This window comes from Schistocerca gregaria, chromosome 10 (assembly GCF_023897955.1).
Source record: "Schistocerca gregaria isolate iqSchGreg1 chromosome 10, iqSchGreg1.2, whole genome shotgun sequence".
In the NCBI taxonomy this organism is placed as follows: domain Eukaryota; kingdom Metazoa; phylum Arthropoda; class Insecta; order Orthoptera; family Acrididae; genus Schistocerca; species Schistocerca gregaria.
In genome coordinates this window covers 137,515,293-137,536,589 of record NC_064929.1, presented here as the reverse complement: position 1 = coordinate 137,536,589, position 21,297 = coordinate 137,515,293, and the positions used below count along the sequence as shown (strand labels likewise).

The 21,297-nt window shown below is 40.9% G+C and overlaps 1 long non-coding RNA gene across 1 annotated transcript in view; it reads left to right on the top strand.

Moving 5' to 3' along the window:
- Nucleotides 1–21,297, top strand: part of LOC126293575 (uncharacterized) — a 1,862,585-nt gene that overhangs the window by 1,622,265 nt on the left and 219,023 nt on the right. Inside the window, exon 3 of the long non-coding RNA XR_007552314.1 lies at nt 6,593–6,677. This is a non-coding gene — a long non-coding RNA (uncharacterized LOC126293575). The remainder of the gene's footprint in view (nt 1–6,592; nt 6,678–21,297) is intronic.

Genomic DNA, 21,297 nt, shown 5'->3' with positions numbered 1-21,297 from the left:
TGCTGTTTTCTGTTAGCTGTAAACTCTTCAATAGGAGTCCGCCGCGTTAGCTGAATGGTCAGTGTGTTGGAATGTCACTCACGGGGGCCGGCTTCGATTCCCGGCTGGGGTGGGAGAGTTTCTACCCTCAGGGACTGGTTGCTGTGCCGGCCGGGGTGGCCGAGCGGTTCTAGACGCTACAGTCTGGAACCGCGCGACCGCTACGGTGGCAGGTTCGAATCCTGCCTCGGGTATGGATGTGTGTGATGTCCTTAGGTCGGTTAGGTTTCAGTAGTTCTAAGTGTCGGGGACTGATGACCTTAGAAGTTAGGTCGCATAGGGCTCAGGGCCATTTTTGACTGGGTGTTGTGCTATCTTCATCATCATGTCATCCCCATTGTCGATGCGCAAGTCGCCCAATGTGGCGTCGCACTCAATAAGACTTACACTTGGCGGCCGAACTTTCCGAATCGGAGCAAACAGTTGGGTGATATTTCGAATGCTCGTATTTTCCTCATTAGGTTCAAATGGTTCAAATCGCTCTGAGCACTGTGGGACTTAACATCTATGGTCATCAGTCCCCTAGAACATAGAACTACTTAAACTAAACTAACCTAAGTACTTCACACAACACCCAATCATCACGAGGCAGAGAAAATCCCTGACCCCGCCGGGAATCGAACCCGGGAACCCCTCATTAGGTGACAGTGCGGAACTATACCGAACGTCTTCCGGTAGTAAAGGAACGTGTGATCAAATTGGGCACCGGCATATACTGCTTTCTTGGTCTCCTGGACGAATAGAGCTACCTGGATTTCACACTTGATCGTTTCCATCTTTCTAACTAAAACTGATAGGAATTTGATAAAAATATTTCTGCGTAGTTTAATTACATCACTACGTGACAGAAAAAATAGTGTCCTGTTTAAGAGAAATGTGTCTAGTTACTGCAACTCTCTGGAAAATAAACAGATAAACTATATTAATAACTACACGGAAAGAGTAATACCTGTTTCATGTTTATCTGTCTAAATGAACTTCCCTATCCCTTACAATTTTGTAAGGTACAGCGATCACCAGACTGAAACACCTTGCATTAGTGTGTGCGAGCACGTGTGTGTGTGTGTGTGTGTGTGTGTGTGTGTGTGTGTGTGTGTGTGTGTGTATTCGTAATGTATGTGGGTGGTTGTGTGAAGGGAAAGCAGACAAAAGCAACAAAGTAACAAAAGACAGAGGAGGACAGTGATATGTGTGTGTGTGCGTGTGTGTGTGTGTGTGTAGACCTACGACCGACTTTGACCGCCGGACTTCAAAGAGCAGACCGCAGAGCACGAATTCCGCCGGAAGTCCGCCTTCCTCCCCTCCAACTCCACCACCCAATCGCCATCCCGTTTGTGCACCGCTAACGACGCAATTGGCTGCCGCTTTTATTTGCGTCCGAGCGGTTCAAAGTGGCGGGTGGTTACCGTTACCCGCCCACATGAAAGACAGGGCCAGCGTTTCCCAGACCCCAGCTGCGCATCACAGTTCCAGAGCTGCGACCAGAACAGGACGGGACCTAAACGAGATTCACCAAAAGGTCGTAACTCAGACCATAAATTACCGTGACAGGCCGGCAAAGGTTATCCGATTCTTTTTTGAGTCCGGAAATCGAAATCACTGTTTACATTGTCGGCTAGAGAGGTTTGGGGCGGGTGGTGAGGGGGAGGGGTTGTGGGGAGGGGGGAGGGGCACAGACGTCGTATGCGGGTTGGACGGTTAGACGCTGGATTTTCTGGCGACAAGGTGTTGCCAGAATTTAGCTTGCAAACCAAATGTTTCATGCCCCGTGTGAAATATTCCAATATTTGTAAGCTGCAGAGCAGCACACCTACAACAACTTGTAGGTATACTCCCGCAATAAAAAGGGGTACGGAAATAACGAAGTGACGTTATTCCTTGGATCATAAGATGGAGGTTAGTGTAATTCTTAAGAAACACAGCAACCATCGCTTTCTTTTTAGTTTTATTTATGCCAATATATGTTCCGAGCTTTCACCCATCTCCAGTCGACGTACATATTTAATCTTCAGTTAGCCCATCTCTAAAACATCAGCTTAAGTCTTGATGCAGCAGCAGCATTGAGAAAATTAACAGTTTGTTTGACTACTGCACTCCGTGAGTTATATATTTACCATATATTACCTCTTCCATGTACTTACATTCTGTTTTGATTGTTGTTGCTGCAATCTTTCCCATTTATAAACGTGGCAAAAATATTTTTTCTTTGCATATTGTACAAAAGCGGCGCAGTATTTGCCATTTTTCCGATGGTATGTTTGTTTACATTGAAAAATTATGTCTGCGGTCAGAATTAGCATTTATTCACATGTTCGGAAACCACTGGCAAAATTAGTTTGATGCACACATTAAAACATTTTTAATTTAAGCTACTGTATAATTAAAAAGTTGAAATTGTTTAGAATGTATGTATTGAGTGTACAGTTATTTATTAAGTGCGTTACTGGCTGTTTGTGTACGGGATATTTTTAAAAAATGTGAAGTAATTAATATTACATATTTTACTTACATAGTTAATAAATTTTACATAGAAGAGCAACATTTGTAGTGAATAAAGGTACAACAGATGAAAAATAAGATGCAGATATACTATAACAATACATAGACTCACAATGGATATTAAAACGGAAATATATTTCCTTTTTTTAATACTATTGGTTTTTATAACACTCTTTTATGTATATCTAAATTTTTGAAGATATTTAAAAACATTTTGCAGGGTAACACTGTTTGTTCACTTCAGATGTCTTTTGGGGAAACCAAAATTTATTCTCATAAGTGAGCATCCCCAGGTGATAGAAGACGGCAGCAAAAGTAGTCTGTTAGTTAGATAAAAGGAAACAAAAAATGTCCAAGTTGACATTTGTAATCAACAAAGCGAGAACGGTTTCGCAAGAATACCTGTCTGCTTGCAAGAACGACGTCAGAACTTCTCCGGAGGCTTTACATTTCATAACATAGCAGAAAATAATTTCCTGTAGAAGAGAATGTTGTGCCTGCAAAGTTTGGTCATTATGTGGAAGTGTTCAGACCTGTGAGGATGAAATGACAGAACAGTGAAAGATGAAGAGAAAAGCTCTCTACTTCTGAAGACTTTAGCAGGGCAATAAACCGGAATGGCTGATACTTTTAAAAACTTACACACATGTTAATAAGATATGAATAAGTCTAACGATTTTTCAAAGTATGAAAAAGCAGGAATAAGGTTTTCGGAAGTAGCAAACATGACATATGCTAATCAGCATTTTTCACTAAAAGCTCAGTGAAAAGTTTCAGAATATAAATAGAACAGAATACCTTCACTGGTCTTCAAAGAAATCACCATCAGCAACAACACAGTTGTGACATCGACTGTAAAGCTATTGGATACAGTCAATCAACGCTTGTTGTGGAATCGCTCCGAACACCATGATGATGCATTGATGGACATCCGCACAATTACAGGGGACGAGACCTTGTCGTATCAATACCATTCGGAGTCCAAATGACCGTCAGTGGCATGGTGTTTATCGTCTTACCCGCCTTTAAAAAAAATCGGCTGACAAAATCAAAGATTGAGAGATGTTTATCGTGTTTTTCGAATGTTAGGAATTTCCATCCGAAGGAGGCAGGGAAAACGATGAACAACGTGCGACTGACAGTCGCTGGGCCGTAGAAATACGCAGAGGGTTACACACATACTGAGCCTTTAGACTGTGAACCTTTGAATGGATTGCAGTGTTGTTTAATCGTGTATACTTATCCCTACATTTCTAACATGACAGAGAATGTTTTGTAAGAAAATTTGTTCGACAATAATTTACTCGCAAAAATCGCATTCTTATTCAGAATTAATTGAAAAGATTGACGGAGTTTTTAAGGTGTACCTCCATTGTTTTCTTCTTTCCCCGTTTCAAGTAACGGCAACGTTTACCAAGGATTATGTACTAAATGTATCCTTAATTTCGTTTATTAAGTTTCAGCTTTCATTCAAGATGTTGGTGCAGTCATGTGAGACTATATTTCACAGGAAATGTAGCTGTTCGTCTTCATTTTCTGTAATTTGTATCAGTTCCTACGTCTACATATATACATACTAGTCCTCTCTCTCTCTCTCTCTCTCTCTCTCTCTCTCTCTCTCTCTCTCTCTCTCTCTCTCTCTCTCTGTGTGTGTGTGTGTGTGTGTGTGTGTGTGTGTGTGTGTGTGTGTGTGTGTGTGTGTGTGTGTGTGTGTGTGTGGGTGTGGGTGTGGGTGTGTGTTTGTTTGCTTTAAGAGCAGCCATACATAGAAAGTATGTAGAAAGTATGACTAATTATTAATTTGCCCTGATCCGATTGCAAATTTACCCAGTATTTGGTGTAATAATTTTTCTGTTTATGACGATTAATTCCAATTATTATGACATGAAGTATTATGAAACGGGCAAAGACATGCAGATTTGATATATACTGCAGATAACACAGTTACCCAAGGACAAGGTTATGAGAATGAGTCCGATTTATGTACCTTATTTACTTTTTAAGTATGACTGGACCCTCGAATTTCTAATTTTCTTAACAATATAAATTGCATTATGCATATAAAATAAAAGTTAATACATTTTTAAAACTAACTGTATATATTGGTAAGTGTTATAAGAGCTATGACCATAATTTTTATAACTGCTAATGCTATTTTCCGTTTAGTTGATCTTCTTATTGCTAATTATAACATTCTCCATCAATTCAGCAACTTAGATTGTCCAGAACCTAACAATCACAACATGAAAAGTTGTTTAGTTCAGCTCTGTAAATCCTCACTCTGACAAATTCGACTGAACTAGTATACAGTTGATCTGAACGCCTCTTTGCTAAGCAGGTAATCACAGCACTATGTATGGTTCAGTCAAGCCGGAGTGTGGATAGAAATGATATTTTTTCTGATTAAAGAGCCCATCCAGACATTTACCACAACTTGTTTACGTAAAATTTTGTCGGAATACTTCTTATGAATATGGACTAAAAATAAATGGGTGATGCGACATAGTGTATGTGAATAAGGCGATGCAGAGAGAATTGTACCAGGAGTGGAGACAATAAAAGAAGGAGATAACTTCTACAAGATGTACAGCAAAATAACTGACGATCGACAAATTAGAAATGGTATGAGATGCAGACTCCTAACAGCAAGGAGAGAATTTCTGAAAAATAGAAAGTTATTGATATCGAATATAAATTTCAGTATGAGATTCGCACAGAAGTGAAATATGGATGATAACTATATCAGAAAGGTAGATAACAAACTGTTGAAATGTTATGGTACAGAAGAATGTTCATGGTTAAATGTGTAGATTGGCCAACTCAACTGACTTGGGAAAAATGTTTGGCATAACGTGATTAAAAGGACGGCTCGATTGATATCGTGCATCCTGCGGCATCAAGAAGTTGTGAGTTTAGTGCTGGACAGAAGTGAGTCTACATGTAGGAGGGGGTGGGAGGGATCGAAGCAGAAGTAATAATTGTACAGATATAATAAGGCTTTTTCATGGCATGCAAGTGGAAATGGAAGTAGGCTGCAGTTGTCATTTGGAGATGAACACGCTCCCAAAAAATAGAGCTGGCTGAACCAGTCTGTGAACCGAAGACCAAACAATAACAAATTTGTGTTAGGGCAAAATGAGCTTATGACACGTCTGGACAACTTTTTTCTGAATATGTAATTTGTTGCTTGCTTCCTTGAGTTTCAAGGTGGTCTGTTGGTTAGGTATATCACAGCAGCGACAAGTTCTGTTCTTTTTTCCCAAATGGTGGTTCTGTTTGTTCATTGAGGCTTCACTGTGGAATGGTTTTCTTGTGGTTCTGGGCAGCCTATGTGCGAGAGACACAACATCAGCAGTGGACTTTTATTATTGGTAGTCGGTGACTGTTGATGTGAATCATGGCCCATGTTGGTTTGCTATCTGGTTCTCTTCTTTTATCGCAAGGAAAGCTATGCTACATGTTTCTCCAGAGCAGCTGACAAGCGCCACAGGTGTCTCTGTTGTGATGATGACTGGTTCTTTGGACTACAGTGAATGTTGCATGTGCAGAGATTCAAACCTGTTACTGCTTATGGTTAGCTCCCTGGATTTGTTGCTGCTGACCGCATACCTAGATTATACCACAGACTGGTTTTGTATCGCAGGGCAGGCTATCTGCAAGGTGTGTTGCCACTAATCATGTCCTTGGATTGCACTGCTAATGAGTTATATTGCAGGGTATGCAGATGATGTAGAAGCTACTTAAGAACAATCGAAGACTGTGACTCGATGCATCTGATTCCGTGCCTGGATTGCAATACTGACTGGTTCTTTTGTGTTGTAGAGCAGACCATGTGTGTAGGGATAAGTAATGTGGTTCCAGTTGTGACTGGTTGCCTGCGTCAGTTTCTGCTGATCCTGTGTCTACATTGTACTGCTGATTGGTTTTCGTGTGTTGCAGGTCAGGCAATGTGTGGGTGGTCCACTGTCGCTGCTGGTTGTGATTGGTTGCCTGTGTTTGTTGCTGCAGAGCACGTGCCTAGACTGCGCCGCTGATTGGTTCTCTTGTGTTGCAGGGCAAGCAATGTGCGAGGCGGTTCAGAGCGGACGCCCTCCACCCTACAACTTCAAATCACCAACTAACCAAGTGGTTTTGTGCCGGTACGTCAAGTCCGCAGCACACCACACCACTCCACCTGTGGGCGCTGCAGGCTGGCCACTCTTTCAGAAACAAATTCACGAATTCTCTCTTGTGCGTTCTCCAGTTTCATGTCGTGTGCATGTGGAACCATAAACTTGGCATAGCTACGTTTCTTTTGACAACACAGAGTACAGTCACATTTGATAGACGTTCAAAACATATGTAATAGCAAATTTGTGCGATATATAATGCTGTGCAATATGCTGTACACCATACCAACACTATGGTCATACCAATTCTATTTTGAATATATTGGACTTCGGATTCAAAACTCTTTTAGCAGATACTGAAAAATATAACGTCTCGGTGCTCGATAAATCCAGCAAATTATCTCTATCTGATGTATCTCAGATCTGCCTTACATTCAGCTGAGAATTAGCTTTTTGTCATAGGTGCAATAGATCTGTAGTCATGACATCAAAGCTTCGTAATCTAATTAAAAAGACCTAGCAATAAATACAGAAGTCTTTAGAAGAAACTGGGGGTTAGTTATGTAAGCATAAAGGAGCATCTAAAGGGCATCGTTAGCATGAAGAAGCGCTTCGTCATTAAGGCAATTCTATACTAAATGGTAACTTCAAGTGATACAAGAACAGGCAACGAAAGCGAACAGACAAACATTCTTGTAGTGGAAGTTACAGTCCATCCCAGTATGAATGAAAGCATTACTTCAAATCACATGATGTAATAAGTTCAGAAATGAGATTGATAATCTTATAACATCGTAAGTACATGGTACATCAAAGAGATTATCCCAGATTGTATGGCATAGAAATTTGATGGCTGCTTTAGTAGGGATCTGGGTGACATTTAAATATGGGTGGAACAAGAGAAGATGGCATGACAGAAGCCCAATATATCCCTATTGTGGTGTCTCCTGTAACTTTCGTAAAACAAATAATACAATTGAATAATCGTGAAGTTAGTTTTACATAATCAAACAAAAAGCAAATACTACAGATTAAAGTTATATACATCTGAATAATCTAAAACTGAATTTGATAGTGTGTTTCTAAATGCTAAGAAGAAAGACGAAAACGTAGAGGACAGTACAGTTATTTCAGTTGCCAAAGTGGCCATGCTTACCCAGTTTTAGCACCAAAATAAATGATAGACTTTCGTAGAGACAGCAAAAGATGGAAGATCTAGAACATGACTGAAGTGTATACATGATGTGAAACATTACATTCAGAACATCATCATTATCCTATCATTTGTTGAAAAGATTTCATGAGGCCTAATGTTCATAGAACTGTACCAGGCTGTATATAGCCATTTCTGCAACCACTATAGCCACTGTCTTGGTAGGAAATGCACCATAGAACACACACTGTAGCATGCGTCTCTCCCGCTTAACCAACAAATACACACAAAATATACAGCAAAATGTCTTAGATAAAAGTTGTAGGTGGCAAAGCGTATCACTCATTGCTACTAATGCAATGTTATAGTGAGTGATTTTCAAAGTGATTTGGAGGTTAAAGTTAATTTTTTGAGTAGTAACCGTAATATTTGTTTTGAGATTTTAAAAGAGAGACAAGGTTTAAGCTGTTAGATGCATATTGGAAGGGGCATAACGGGTCATGTATCACTACTAACAACCAAGATCTTAATTGTAATTATCGAAGGTCATTCGAAGGTTGAGTTTTGTTTCACAGAAATACCTATCTTTGATGTCGGATTTTTAATAAGCCAAGCAAGATATGAACTTTAAAATGTTAAATAATTTGTTTATTAGCAAAAATAAATACATCGCAGCATCTAAATGTTATTGTGGCATTTTCAAGACAGAACAAACACAAACAAAACGTAACTCTTCGATTTACAAGTAGTTGAATGAGTGCCCTCACCTCTTATTCCGCTGGATGCCCCTTTCAGTTTGTATCTAACACTTTATTTTGCTGTATCCTTCCTCTGTTCTAAATTAATCCTTACTAGAACTAGAACTAAAAATATATTTGCTTATTTGACCTTCATTGAACTACACATGTCCTTTGAAAACGTATCATTTTATACGCAAAATTTGCGGCTAAACATTTTGCTATATTTGAAATCCATCCCGACTTTTCTCTTTATTGAGTGTGAGAGGGGGAGTGGAGAGGAATGTAGAGAGATACAATAAACATATTGCTGTTGTAATACCAAAATACTCTAAAGAACAGAATTATGTCAAGACCTGAGTTCCTAAAAGCGCACGACTAGTATACAAAATTTGTGAACATTGATTAAAAGTTTTCAGACCAACTGTTACATAAATTTTGTGTGCCATAGCTGGCACTACGCAAAAACGAATGTACCAAAGAGTGGCCAACCCCATGCTGCCCATACTTCCTAAACCTTAAATGTTCAATGTCGGTGTTTCTTTTCTTTATTACTATTTGTTGATGTTGTCTGTTTGTCGTTGTGGTCTTGGCATCTTCCAGTCTTGTAACCCAGAATCATACTTTCCAAAAAAAGAGAAATGTGTTTGCTAAGAGACAGGGATAAGAATGAGCCCGCTAAATGTTTTTTTGAGTCAGTCAGCTAACCAACCAACCAACCAATCACAACCGCATTGTTGTTTGCCAACTTGATATGTTTTGTTGTTGGCTGTTTCTCTTTTTTGTGTTGTTGGTGTTATTGTTGTGGTTGATGTTTATGTTTCTTTATTTTTTCTTTCTTTAGATTTTCGTTTACCTTCGTGTTTGGTGTTACTATTAAGTGTTGGATTGTTTTACCTTCTGCTGTCGTCTCAGTGTTTTGTGTGATGTGAGGAAGCTATGCTATGATTTTGTTGTTGTTGTTGTCGTTGTTGTTGTTGTTATTGTTGTTGTTGTCAATGTTACTCTTGCTGATGTTGTGATGGTGAATGTGTTACTTCTGTTTGTTGTTGTTGTTGTTGTTGTTGGTTTTTACCTTTCGTCTGTTGTAAAGCTGTTTGTGTGTAGTTCTCTTCTCAAACAGTGCGCCTGGTTTGTGCCTGATAAATGTTGCCTGAAGCCTTTTTATCCCTCAGTGAAACAGCCACGTGGTGGTGGTAAGTAGACGATGTATCTCCTACGCACCATTCTAAAAGCTTATTTCTTTGTGTAAAAAAAGAAATCCTAAAGCATGCCACTGTGTGTGATGTGATAAGCTTGCTACAGCGAACAACTTCAAGGGTAAGTCCTGCATGTAACTTCATTTTAATGTCTGTGCATAATGCTGGTAAATGTTGATGTAAAATGGTAATTTCTTAATCGCTTTCTAGACCAAAATTAGTTAATATTCTTTGCAAAAACAACTTAATGAAAAGACTGTCATTACATACTTAAAAATTACTGTCTTCTTTAAAAACTGGTTTTGTGATGTTACATCGACTAAATTATCACTAGATATTCCATACTAGTAAATAGCAGTCAATAGAAACATATTTTAATTCGAAAACCCTTACAATACCAACACAAATCTGGAATTCGAAAGAACAGAAAATCTGTCACAGAAAGAACTTAAGTTATTCAAAATTTATTAATTTTAGCACTTCCTTAAATATAAAACTGCCTTACCATATGTAATTCATTGTCACTACATACACATAAGTATCTGACACCAAATAAAATGGAAATATAAAAAAAATAAAGCAATACAGTTGACACTGAATATATTGTGGTGCCAGTATTAACTCTAACATGTTATTATTACTGTAAGATTCTACGAGGGTTAATTCACATGTTAAGTTGCATCACTGTGATCTTCAACTCAAAATAGTCTGTGAACCGTCGGATTGTTAAATTCTATTCTTATCTGTGGAATAACTTAACCCGGACTTGGCATTTCCGATCTCTTGAGGCTTTTATTGCGCTTTTAAATATAATACATATTATATGATAAGTATCTTGTTACAAGAGGCCTTCTGGGTGACGAATAACAAGGGTTTCTTCAATACATACATACATACATACATTACTGATATAAATATATGTACATTGGTATTTCTTGTCAGTGTAGCTGGCGCAGAAGACTGTTTGCCGTCGTTGACTACTTTGCCCAAGACTCCACAAATGTGTTCAACTGTCTTGCAGGAGCACAGAGATCACGTGTAATACCTCATGCAAAGAATTAAACGCACAAAACAAGATTTGTCCCCTAATAACTCGTCTTTCACAATAATTAAAGTAAACTTTAAAGCTAACTTACCTTAAAATAAACTTTATATTCTGAATGATTATTTTATATAAAAAAAATGCTTGTAATTCTACTAATAAAGCTTGCTCATTTATATTGAAAATTAGTACGAGATTTCACTTCCACTCACCGAAATTATACATTCCCAAACTTTGCCTACAAATATTTTGAAAATCTCGTGCCCTTACAAGTTGACAAGCATAGGCAGTTAGTGGGAGCAGTCGTGGCAACCACCTGCATAACATTTGGAAAAAAAAATCATTGATCACAGAGGACGAAATCACACTCCGAAGTCTCCTGCTTCAAATGCGCTCTTTCATCCACAACCAAAAAAATGTAAATAATATGTAACTTTTGAAGCGTAAACGAAGTTTTCGTATAGCAACATTAAAGACACGTATTTGGAGGTATAAACACAATAGTTGAAGAATGAAAGTGTGTATAGGACACTAAGTATGTTTCGCAGTTGGCAACATAGATTTTATATTCACTGTGTATACAAAAAGGCAGAACAATCATTTAATCCTCTGTGCAAGTATGGTGTACAATGATTAGATTTTTTAACTTGGTACAATTTAGTGTACATTAACCAGTTTTTGAGCCGCTAAAGTCTCTTAAGGTACACAAGCGCGAGTGGACTCTGCACTGTCCTATGTGATATGCTCTTTTAAAAGCGGTTTTATTTCCCATGACGTATTAATTTTACAGACTTCCGCGACTGAAGAAAAACTGAATGTAGTAATGTCCACTTTGCAAAACTAAAAACGTGGTTGTTTCTGGCAGTATGTTTTCTTCTTCAGGATTTGAATTTTATCTCCATTTTCTGCCGTACAGAGAAACCTGCCGTTCATCATAACCCTAACAGCTCAATGGGTGACTTTAACTCCTAAATATAAGGGCAGTCAGATGGAAAAGGTATACATGGAATAAAAGTAAGTGATCGGTTGGTTTTTGTTCGAAAAGTAATCGTCATTATTGTTAAGATGGTCTTCCTTCAAGGCTTTAAAAATATGGAGGTGACATGGGGAGATATCGGGTCTGTGTTAAGAATGTGTTAACGTTTGCCAGTGGGACTTTCGCAGCTCACTAGAAATGTGAGCGCGAGTCGACACGGTGGTAAGGTTGTTTCCTCTACAGAAGTTTCGCTGGGGTGCCTTTACACAACCTCCACACAGTCCAGATCTCTCACCCCGCTATTCCAATATTTTTTGAGTCCTCAGGAAGCACATTCGTGCCTGTCTCCTTGCCTTGGACGGAGAGCTGCAAGCTTGGGTACAATCATGGTTCCACAGGCAACTGGAAATATTAGTCCAAAAAGGCATGGACCGTCTTGTCTCACTGAATCAGTGTAATAGCAGTTAAGGCGATTATTTTTTAAATAATACTTCAATAATTTTTCTTTCTTATTCATTCGTGTCATTTTCCTTTGACTGTCCCTTATGATTTAAAATTATTCGTTGCAGTTTCTGAAGTTTTTGATGACTGAAACAACTAGTTTGAAAAACATCTTTCAAGTCAATGGTAAGATAATTTGCATCTGCTCACATCAACTACAAAATTTCGACTACTTCTTCGGCGGTACAGAGATGTCTGACTTTTCCCTATTATCTCCCGCCAGGCGAGAGAGATCGGAATAATTAAAATTACAGACGGACAAATCCCTTACGTTGCTAGGAACGAAAGTACTTAAATTGAATTTTCTTACATGTACTATATAAATATAATAAAATCTAGAGCAAACACTTCTGTAAATACCTTTATCAAATTTACACAGTCATGGTGTGCATCTACATGCGGTGTGTGGCGGAGGGTACTCTGTACCATGAAACATCCTGGCATATTAAAACTGTGTGCCGGGCCGAGACTCGAACTCAGAACCTTTGCTCTTGGCGGGCAAGTACACTACCAATTTTAAATTTTCGTTGCATTTGTTCGGTGCGAATGTCCCATGACACCCGTTCAAGGTCGGTGCTGAGCCGTTGACTCAGTTTTTTTTATTACAGAGGGCAGTTAAACCCTCTGACCGAACACGCTGAGATACCGTGCTGGCACCAACTGAGCTACCCAAGCACGACTCACGCCCAGTCCTCACAGCTTCACTTCTGCCAGTACCTCGTCACCTACCTTCCAAGCTTTACAGAAGCTCTCCTGCGAAACTAGCACTCCTGAAAGAAAGGATATTGCGGAGACATGGCTTAGCCACAGCCTTGGGGATGTTCCCAGAATGAGATTTTCACTCTGCAGCGGAGTGTGCGCTGATATGAATCTTCATGGCAGATTAAAACTGTGTGCCGGACCGAGACTCGAACTCGGGACCTTTGCCTTTCGCGGCAAAGTGCTTGCCAACTGAGCTACCCAAGCACGACTCTGTACCATGACTACTGATTTATTTTCCCCATACCACTTCCGAATATTGTGAGGGGAAAACGAGTGTCTGTATGCTTCAAAGAGAGCCCTATCTCTCTGATCTTATCTTTGTAATCCTTGCGTCAAATGTACATTGGTGTCAGTAGAAAAAGTCTGCAGTCAGCTTCACATGCCGGTTCTCTAAGTTCCTCGAAGAGGAGGTCCTCTTCCCTGCAGGGATTCCCCTTTCAGCACCCTAAGCATCTACACTCGCGCAGTACTCAAGAATGGATCACACTAGTGTTCTATATGTGGTCTCTTTTACAGGTAAACCACCCTTTCCCAAAATTCTCCCAATAAACGGAAGTCGACCGTTCGCCTTCCCTACCAAATTCGTTAGATGCTGCTTCCACTTCACATCGCTTTGCAACGTTACGGCCATATTTTTAAAGGACGTGTTGTGTCAAGCAGGACACTACTAATACTGTTTTCAAGCACAACAACTCTCTGTTTCCTACTCATCCGCATAAACTCATATATGAATATAATAGAGAGAGAGAGAGAGAGAGAGAGAGAGAGAGAGAGAGAGAGAGAGAGAGAGAGAGAGAGAGAGAGAGAGCTAGCTGCTATTCATGACACCAACAAGAAACGTTATGCTACATCGTCCCACAATCACTCAATTCCGACACCTTCCCGTACATCACCTCATCCCAAACAACCGCAGATTGCTGCCCGACTCTGACCGCCAGATCATTCATGTATACGTGTCACACTTCCTTGAGGTTCTCCCAACAGTACACTTGTCTCTGATGAACACCCGCGGTCGAGAAAAACATAATGGGATGTATTGGTTAAGAAATCTTCGAGCCACTTACATATCTGGGAACCTATTCCGTAGACGCGCACCTTTGTTAAAAGTATGGAGTGGAGTACCATGTCCTAGTTAATGAACTTCGTAGATGTTCTGTTCCTATCGCATGAAAGCAGCAGTTTACAGAATATTTCGTCTACTTTATTTAGATTTACACCGGGCTATAGCTCTTTGTAAATGAAGTAGTAGATATCCACAGGTATGTAAGACTTCAACATGCGAAACTTCCTGGGAGATTAAAACTGTGTGCCGGACCGAGACTCGAACTCCGGACCTTTGCCTTTCACGGGCAAGTAGGAGACGAGGTACTGGCGGAATTAGAGCTGTGAGGAAGGGTCGTGAGTCGTGCTTGGGTAGCTCAGATGGTAGAGCACTTGCCCGCGAAAGGCAAAGGTCCAGAATTCCAGTCTCGGTACGGCACACAGTTTTAATCTGACAGGAAGTTTTATACAAGCGCACACTCCTCTGCAGAGTGAAAATCTCATTCCAGTTCATAATGTGCTGCTACTGCAACTGTCCTGACGATGCACCGGGGCATCCCCAGTGTGCGGCCGTTGTAAGTCGTCCTCTGGACGCTAAGTGGCTACTCTGCTGACCCCGACGGCGACAGCGGCGTCGTAAATGTGCTGTTAACCCAGATGGCGCCCACCGGTTCGACGCGGTAAGTGCAGACTCTACGCTGGTGGCCGACAATCCGACGCCGCGCCTGCCCGTCGTTAACGCGCCGTCTCCGGGTTGAGAGAGGCCGACCAGAGCCCCGTCCTCGCTGTCCCTGAGGCTCCGAGTAGCGCTTACGAACTGCAGACGGGCGTTCAAAAGGTAATCCAACACGAAACACATTTTGTTTCCTCTGTCAGAAAATATGCAGAATTTGCTGTGGGACGTAGTGAAATATTCCAGCCCCTCTAGTTTTATGAAGGTCTGATTGGCCGAGGTACTTACAATTAAATCCTTCAAAATGGCGTCTTTCACAGAGGTGCTTTCCAAGGAGAGAGCTGTCGTTGGCTTTCTTTTGGAGGAAAACCAGAGCATCGCAAATATTCATAGGCGCTTGCAGAATGTTTGTGGGGACCTGACAGTGAACAGAATCACTGTGTCACTGGGCGAGGCGTCTGTCATCATCGCAGCAAGGTCGCGAAACCAGTCCTAATATCGGCTGGCCACAGTCCGCTGTGAGTCCTGCAATGCTGGAATGTGCGGGCCCTGTCATTCGAGGTGGTCGGTGATCATTCTGAAACTCCTCGCTACTGGACGTCTCTGTTGGTAGTGCTAACTCTGTCGTCCACCAGCGGGGGGACACAAAGGTGTCTGCCCACTGGATTCCTCGCCAATAAGACCGTAAACAAGAACGAAGGACCTTCTGTGCGCAATTGCTTGCGAGTTACGTGCCTGGTCGTGGCAATTTTTTGTCAACCATCGTCACAGGTGATAAGGCATGGGTTCGTCACTTTGAACCGGAAACAGAATGGCAATCCACGAAGTAGCACCACACCAACACTCCCGCGAAGAGAAATCTCAAAGCTGGACCATCTACCCATAAAATCATGCCTTTGGTCTTTTGAGACCTTTTTTTTGTCATAAATCTACTGAGTGGTTGGATGCGGCCCGCCACGAATTCCTTTCCTGTGCTAGCCTCTTCATCTCAGAGTAGCACTTGCAACCTACGTCCTCAATTATTTGCTTGACGTATTCCAATCTCTGTCTTCCTCTACAGTTTTTGCCCTCCACAGCTCCCTCTAGTACCATGGAAGTCTTTCCCTCATGTCTTAGCAGACATCCTATCATCCTGTCCCTTCTCCTGATCAGTGTTTTCCACGTATTCCTTTCCTCTCCGATTCTGCGTAGGACCTCCTCATTCCTTACCTTATCAGTCCACCTAATGTTCAACATTCGTCTATAGCACCACATCTCAAATGCTTCGATTCTCTTCTGTTCCGATTTTCCCACAGTCCATGTTTCACTACCATACAATGCTGTACTCCAGACGTACATCCTCAGAAATTTCTTCCTCCAATTAAGGCCGGTATTTGATATTAGTAGACTTCTCTTGGCCAGAAATGCCTTTTTTGCCATAGCGAGTCTGCTTTTGATGTCCTCCTTGCTCCGTCCGTGATTGGTTATTTTACTGCGTAGGTAGCAGAATTCCTTAACTTCATTGACTTCGTGACCATCAATCCTGATCTTAAGTTTCTCGCTGTTCTCATTTCTACTACTTCTCATTACCTTCGTCTTTCTCCGATTTACTCTCAAACCATACTGTGTACTCATTAGACTGTTCATTCCGTTCAGCAGATCATTTAATTCTTCTTCACTTTCACTCAGGATAGCAATGTCATCAGCGAATCGTATCATTGATATCCTTTCACCTTGTATTTTAATTCCACTCCTGAACCTTTCTTTTATTTCCATCTTTGCTTCCACGATGTACAGATTGAAGAGTAGGGGCGAAAGGCTACAGCCTTGTCTTACTCCCTTCTTAATACGAGCACTTCGTTCTTGATCGTCCACTCTTATTATTCCCTCTTTGTTGTTGTACATATTGTATATGACCCGTCTCTCCCTATAGCTTACCCCTACTTTTTTCAGTATCTCGAACAGCTTGCACCATTTTATATTCTCGAACGCTTTTTCTAGGTCGATAAATCCTACGAACGTGTCTTGATTTTTCTTTAGCCTTGCTTCCATTATTAGCCGTAACGTCAGAATTGCCTCTCTCGTCCCTTTACTTTTCCTAAAGCCAAACTGATCGTCACCTAGCGAATTATCAATTTTCTTTTCCATTCACATTTTTATCCAGCCTTGCGTTCAGTGCCTAAGACACTTCACATATTGACGGACAATTACAATATACACGGAATCGGCCTCAGTCCATCACGACGACGAAGAGTATTCTCCGCCTGACTAAATGCGCTCCGAACTGAACTGTCTGAAATTTAGACATTTTATTTAACTTTTTTATTAAAACTATAACTTCCAAATACACAGCTACTTGACACTCAGTGCACTGTTCTATAATTTCTCTCAGGACAGGCGCATTGTTAGTTGTGCCACATCGATCTCTAAGGCCAGCTTCAACGTTTACCTGAGTAATTTTTTTCTAGTTGAATTTGGGCTCGAATTTCGTTTTCTAGAACCTGTTCACCATTGACGTGGCAACTAATATAAATACCTTAAGAGAACTCAATGCATGAGTCAGAAACTTTCCGATTCGCAACTTCCGGTTTCGTGTATAGGCAGTTTCTGCATCGAGCAGTGAAAATACAGACGCTGTTTCTACAGTCTGAAACACATTACTTGCTCATCGGATAACGGCAATTGCAGGTAAACAAAGCTTTACCGGCAAATGTAACACGAAATACAGACCAGATAATCTGATAGCAGTTAATGTCTGTGTGTGTGAGAGAGAGATGGTGCATCTAGTAAAATCCCACTGTTATAATATTATTGCCCCAGCTTTCCCCATTCGTCCAACTCGACACACGCAGTTATTCAACACATGCGTCAGCAGCCTGGAGTAACACTACTGTGCGGAATGGCCGTGTTTCCTGTGCAAGCATGCTGCATTGTTGTGTGAGTACACACGCGGCCAGTGTCTCGCCTGTTGGAGACACAGCACGCACAGTCGAAAGAGAACAATAGAACACTTGCTGGTGCCGTGTACTGCTCTATAACAGCAGTGGCTGTCTGAATCGGCCACTGAAATGTAAACGAACGTAATGAGTCTCAAGCAATTCTTGCTTCGTTCAGAACATTCTGGAGCCGTAAACTGGCTCTACAGTAAACGTACACGGGCCATGGAGTATAATTAATCAAAGAAACTCAACCGTGCTCTTGAGTTGCTTCACGAAACTCTCCAAAAGTTATTACATGCATGGAAGAATGGTGTCTTATCTACACACTATGTTCCTTCACATCACCTCCATCCCATTTGTAACGTGCAGAACAAATGGTCAGTTACACACCTTACATAAGAGTTTTATAAAACGTAATGAGAAGGTGAATATGACACCAAACTTGCTCCAGTGGTAATGAGAAGATATGCCTGTAAGTGTGTAATGCAAAAGGGATGACACTCAATTGACAGTATTAACACGCCACTCCTATAATGCATGTCAGTGACCAGAAGGTGAAACAAGCAGTTAGAGGAAACGTTTTGTGGGGAAGCAGACACGGACAGAAGCAGAGGCTACACCACAGTACGCACCATGTGAACCTCTTAGGGGGCGTAGCGCGGCGGGAGTCAGCGACCTGATAGGTGGCGCATACTGGAGAGCAAGTAATGGGCCACCAGTAGTTGAAGTTTAGAAAAATGCGTTTCACAATTCCACATGGATACGAACAAAACAAGCAACGCAGTTTATCACGTGAACAGCACGTGGTACACATGTGATGTACGCATGTAACTTTCAAGTGTCAGGAGTGGGCACAAAAAGTCCGATTGGTGGAAACTATTGTTGTTGTGGTCTTCAGTCCTGAGACTGGTTTGATGCAGCTCTCCATGCTACTCTATCCTGTGCAAGCTTCTTCATCTCCCAGCACCTACTGCAACCTACATCCTCTTGAATCTGTTTAGTGTACTCGTCTCTTGGTCTCTCTCTACGATTTTTACCCTCCAATATTAAATTGGTGGTCCCTTGATGCCTCAGAACATGTCCTACCAATCGATCCCTTCTTCTAGTTAAGATGTGCCACAAACTTCTTTTTGCTCCCCAATCCTATCCAATACCTCCTCATTAGTTATATGATCTACTCATCTAATCTTTCAGAAAAGACTTCCTAACACTCAAATCTATACTCGATGTTAACAATTTTCTCTTCTTCAGAAACGCTTTCCTTGCCATTGCCAGTCTACATTTGATATCCTCTCTACTTCGACCATCATCAGTTATTTTGCTCCCCAAATAGCAAAACTCCTTTACTACTTTAAGCGTATCATTTCCTAATCTAATTCCCTCAGCATCACCCAACTTAATTCAACTACATTCCATTTGAAACGTCCCCTTAGAACAATTATACAAGACTGTCCTTAAACTGACACACAATATTTTTAGCGCAACGCAATCTGACTTTCAAAAATCCCTACAAAAGAATGACCCTGACTAACATTAACCTATACGTTTCACATATTACTTACCTCACAAAAATCTTGGTTACTCGAACTACTGCAATATAGCAAGCGCCAGTACTGCCAGCTAAATAAAAGATTCAAACTACGGAAGGCACTAACTCCTGATAGGGATAGTTAGCAAATGAAAGATTTTAATAGAGAACAATCAATGTATTTACCTTAATATCATCAAAAGTCATAATATATATATATAGCAGTTCATGACATCCATTCTTACAAATTTCAAAACTCCGCCATCTCTCTCCCCACATCCACCACTGATGGCGGCTCAGCTATGTAAGTAGGCTGTTTAAGTTTTTTTATTGGGAACGCCAAGTAGCGCTCTGTATGAAAATCACTGACTGTGCTGTGTGCAGTCTGTGGCTGGTTGGCACTGTTGGAATACTCGCCATTGTAGTGTTGGGCAGCTGGATGTTAACATCTCGTAGCGTTGCGCAGTTGGAGGTGAGCCGCCAGCAGTTGTGGATGTGGGGAGAGAGATGGCGGAATTTTGAAATTTGTAAGATTGTATGTCATGAACTGCTATATATGTTATGACTTTTGATGATATTAAGGTAAATACATTGATTGTTCTCTATTAAAATCTTTCATTTGCTAACTATCCCTATCAGAAGTTAGTGCCTTCCGTAGTTTGAATCTTTTATTTAGCTGGCAGTATTGGCGCTCGCTATATTGCAGTAGTTCGAGTAACCAAGATTTTTGTGAGGTAAGTAATATGTGAAACGTATAGGTTAATGTTAGTCAGGGCCATTCTTTTGTAGGGATTTTTGAAAGTCAGATTGCGTTGCGCTAAGAATATTGTGTGTCAGTTTAAGGACAGTCTTGTATAATTGTTCTAAGGGGACGTTTCACATTATCCTCGTTCTGCTTTTGTTGATGTTCATCTTATAGCCTCCTTTAATGACACTGTCCATTCTGTTCAACTGCTCTTCCAAGAAACGAACTAGGAAGGAGTAAAGTGCCAAGATTTCGATACAGTTTAATGGTAGGAACCTAGCGTTTGCAGAGAGAGTTTCCACAAAAATAAGAGGAACGCTCCTATTGGTCGAAAAAACCCGTGACATGGAGATTGAAAGAACCCAGGTGGGGAGTGAGTTCGGCTACGAGAAAGACAAGAGAGAAATTTTTGGGGTCTCTTCAGTGAACTGGCGTCAAGCGCAGAATGGGGCGCATAACGAGAGGAGAAATTTGTTTGAACACTCTGTTCACTACGGCTGATACTCAGCTAGATATTAGTTGTAGTGGCGTAGAGCTCCAACTGTGGAGAAACGAACCAGCCAGTTAGTTAATTGTTCTTGCGAGGACTGAGGGGGCAGTTTGGTATGCACGGCGCTTCAGCCATGATCATGCATATCGCCATATTCCAAGACTGGAGATGAGTAAATATATGCTTGCATAACAAGAAACATAAGGAGAGTGTCTGCTTAATTAGTGCTTGTAGGAATATCAGAGAACGAGAGCAGCCATGCAGACGACAGCTCATCGCAGCTAAGGTAAATACCGTCAGCAGAGGTGTAAACTTGTTGGTTCACCAGCTTGCGTCCACTGTAAACCGAGCGACCTTTGGTAACCTACTTCTCAACTTGTCGCAAAATTAACCATCCTCCATAGACTTTATTGTCATCCTAAATACTACTGAACTTTGAACTGCAATCGGATGACTTATCATAGTACTGGTCAGTATCATGACATGACAGCACCGTGCATATATAGTCATAAGAATAATATTGTACAGAAACTTCTATTGGTGCATTATGCTTACTACCTGAGCCCTATCTTATTCTCGTACTCGCTCCTGTGAACGGGAATGTCCATCTAGAAAAGTTTTTACTGTGTTAAACCAAGTTGTTGTGGGACTCATGTATTGACGATGCCGTTTGGCTGCACTGTCTAAAGGCTAGTTCTAAGAAATATCAAATGAAGTACAACCTGAAAATGCCTAAATAAGGCGAAACGCGTAGTTGAAAAATAAAAATATAAAATTACAACCAAGACTGTTTTTAACCAATAAAATGTACCATTGTTCTGTTTGGGATTATTTCATTTTCTGAGGACGAGATGCTTTCATCTGACAACTATCGTAACGTTGTCA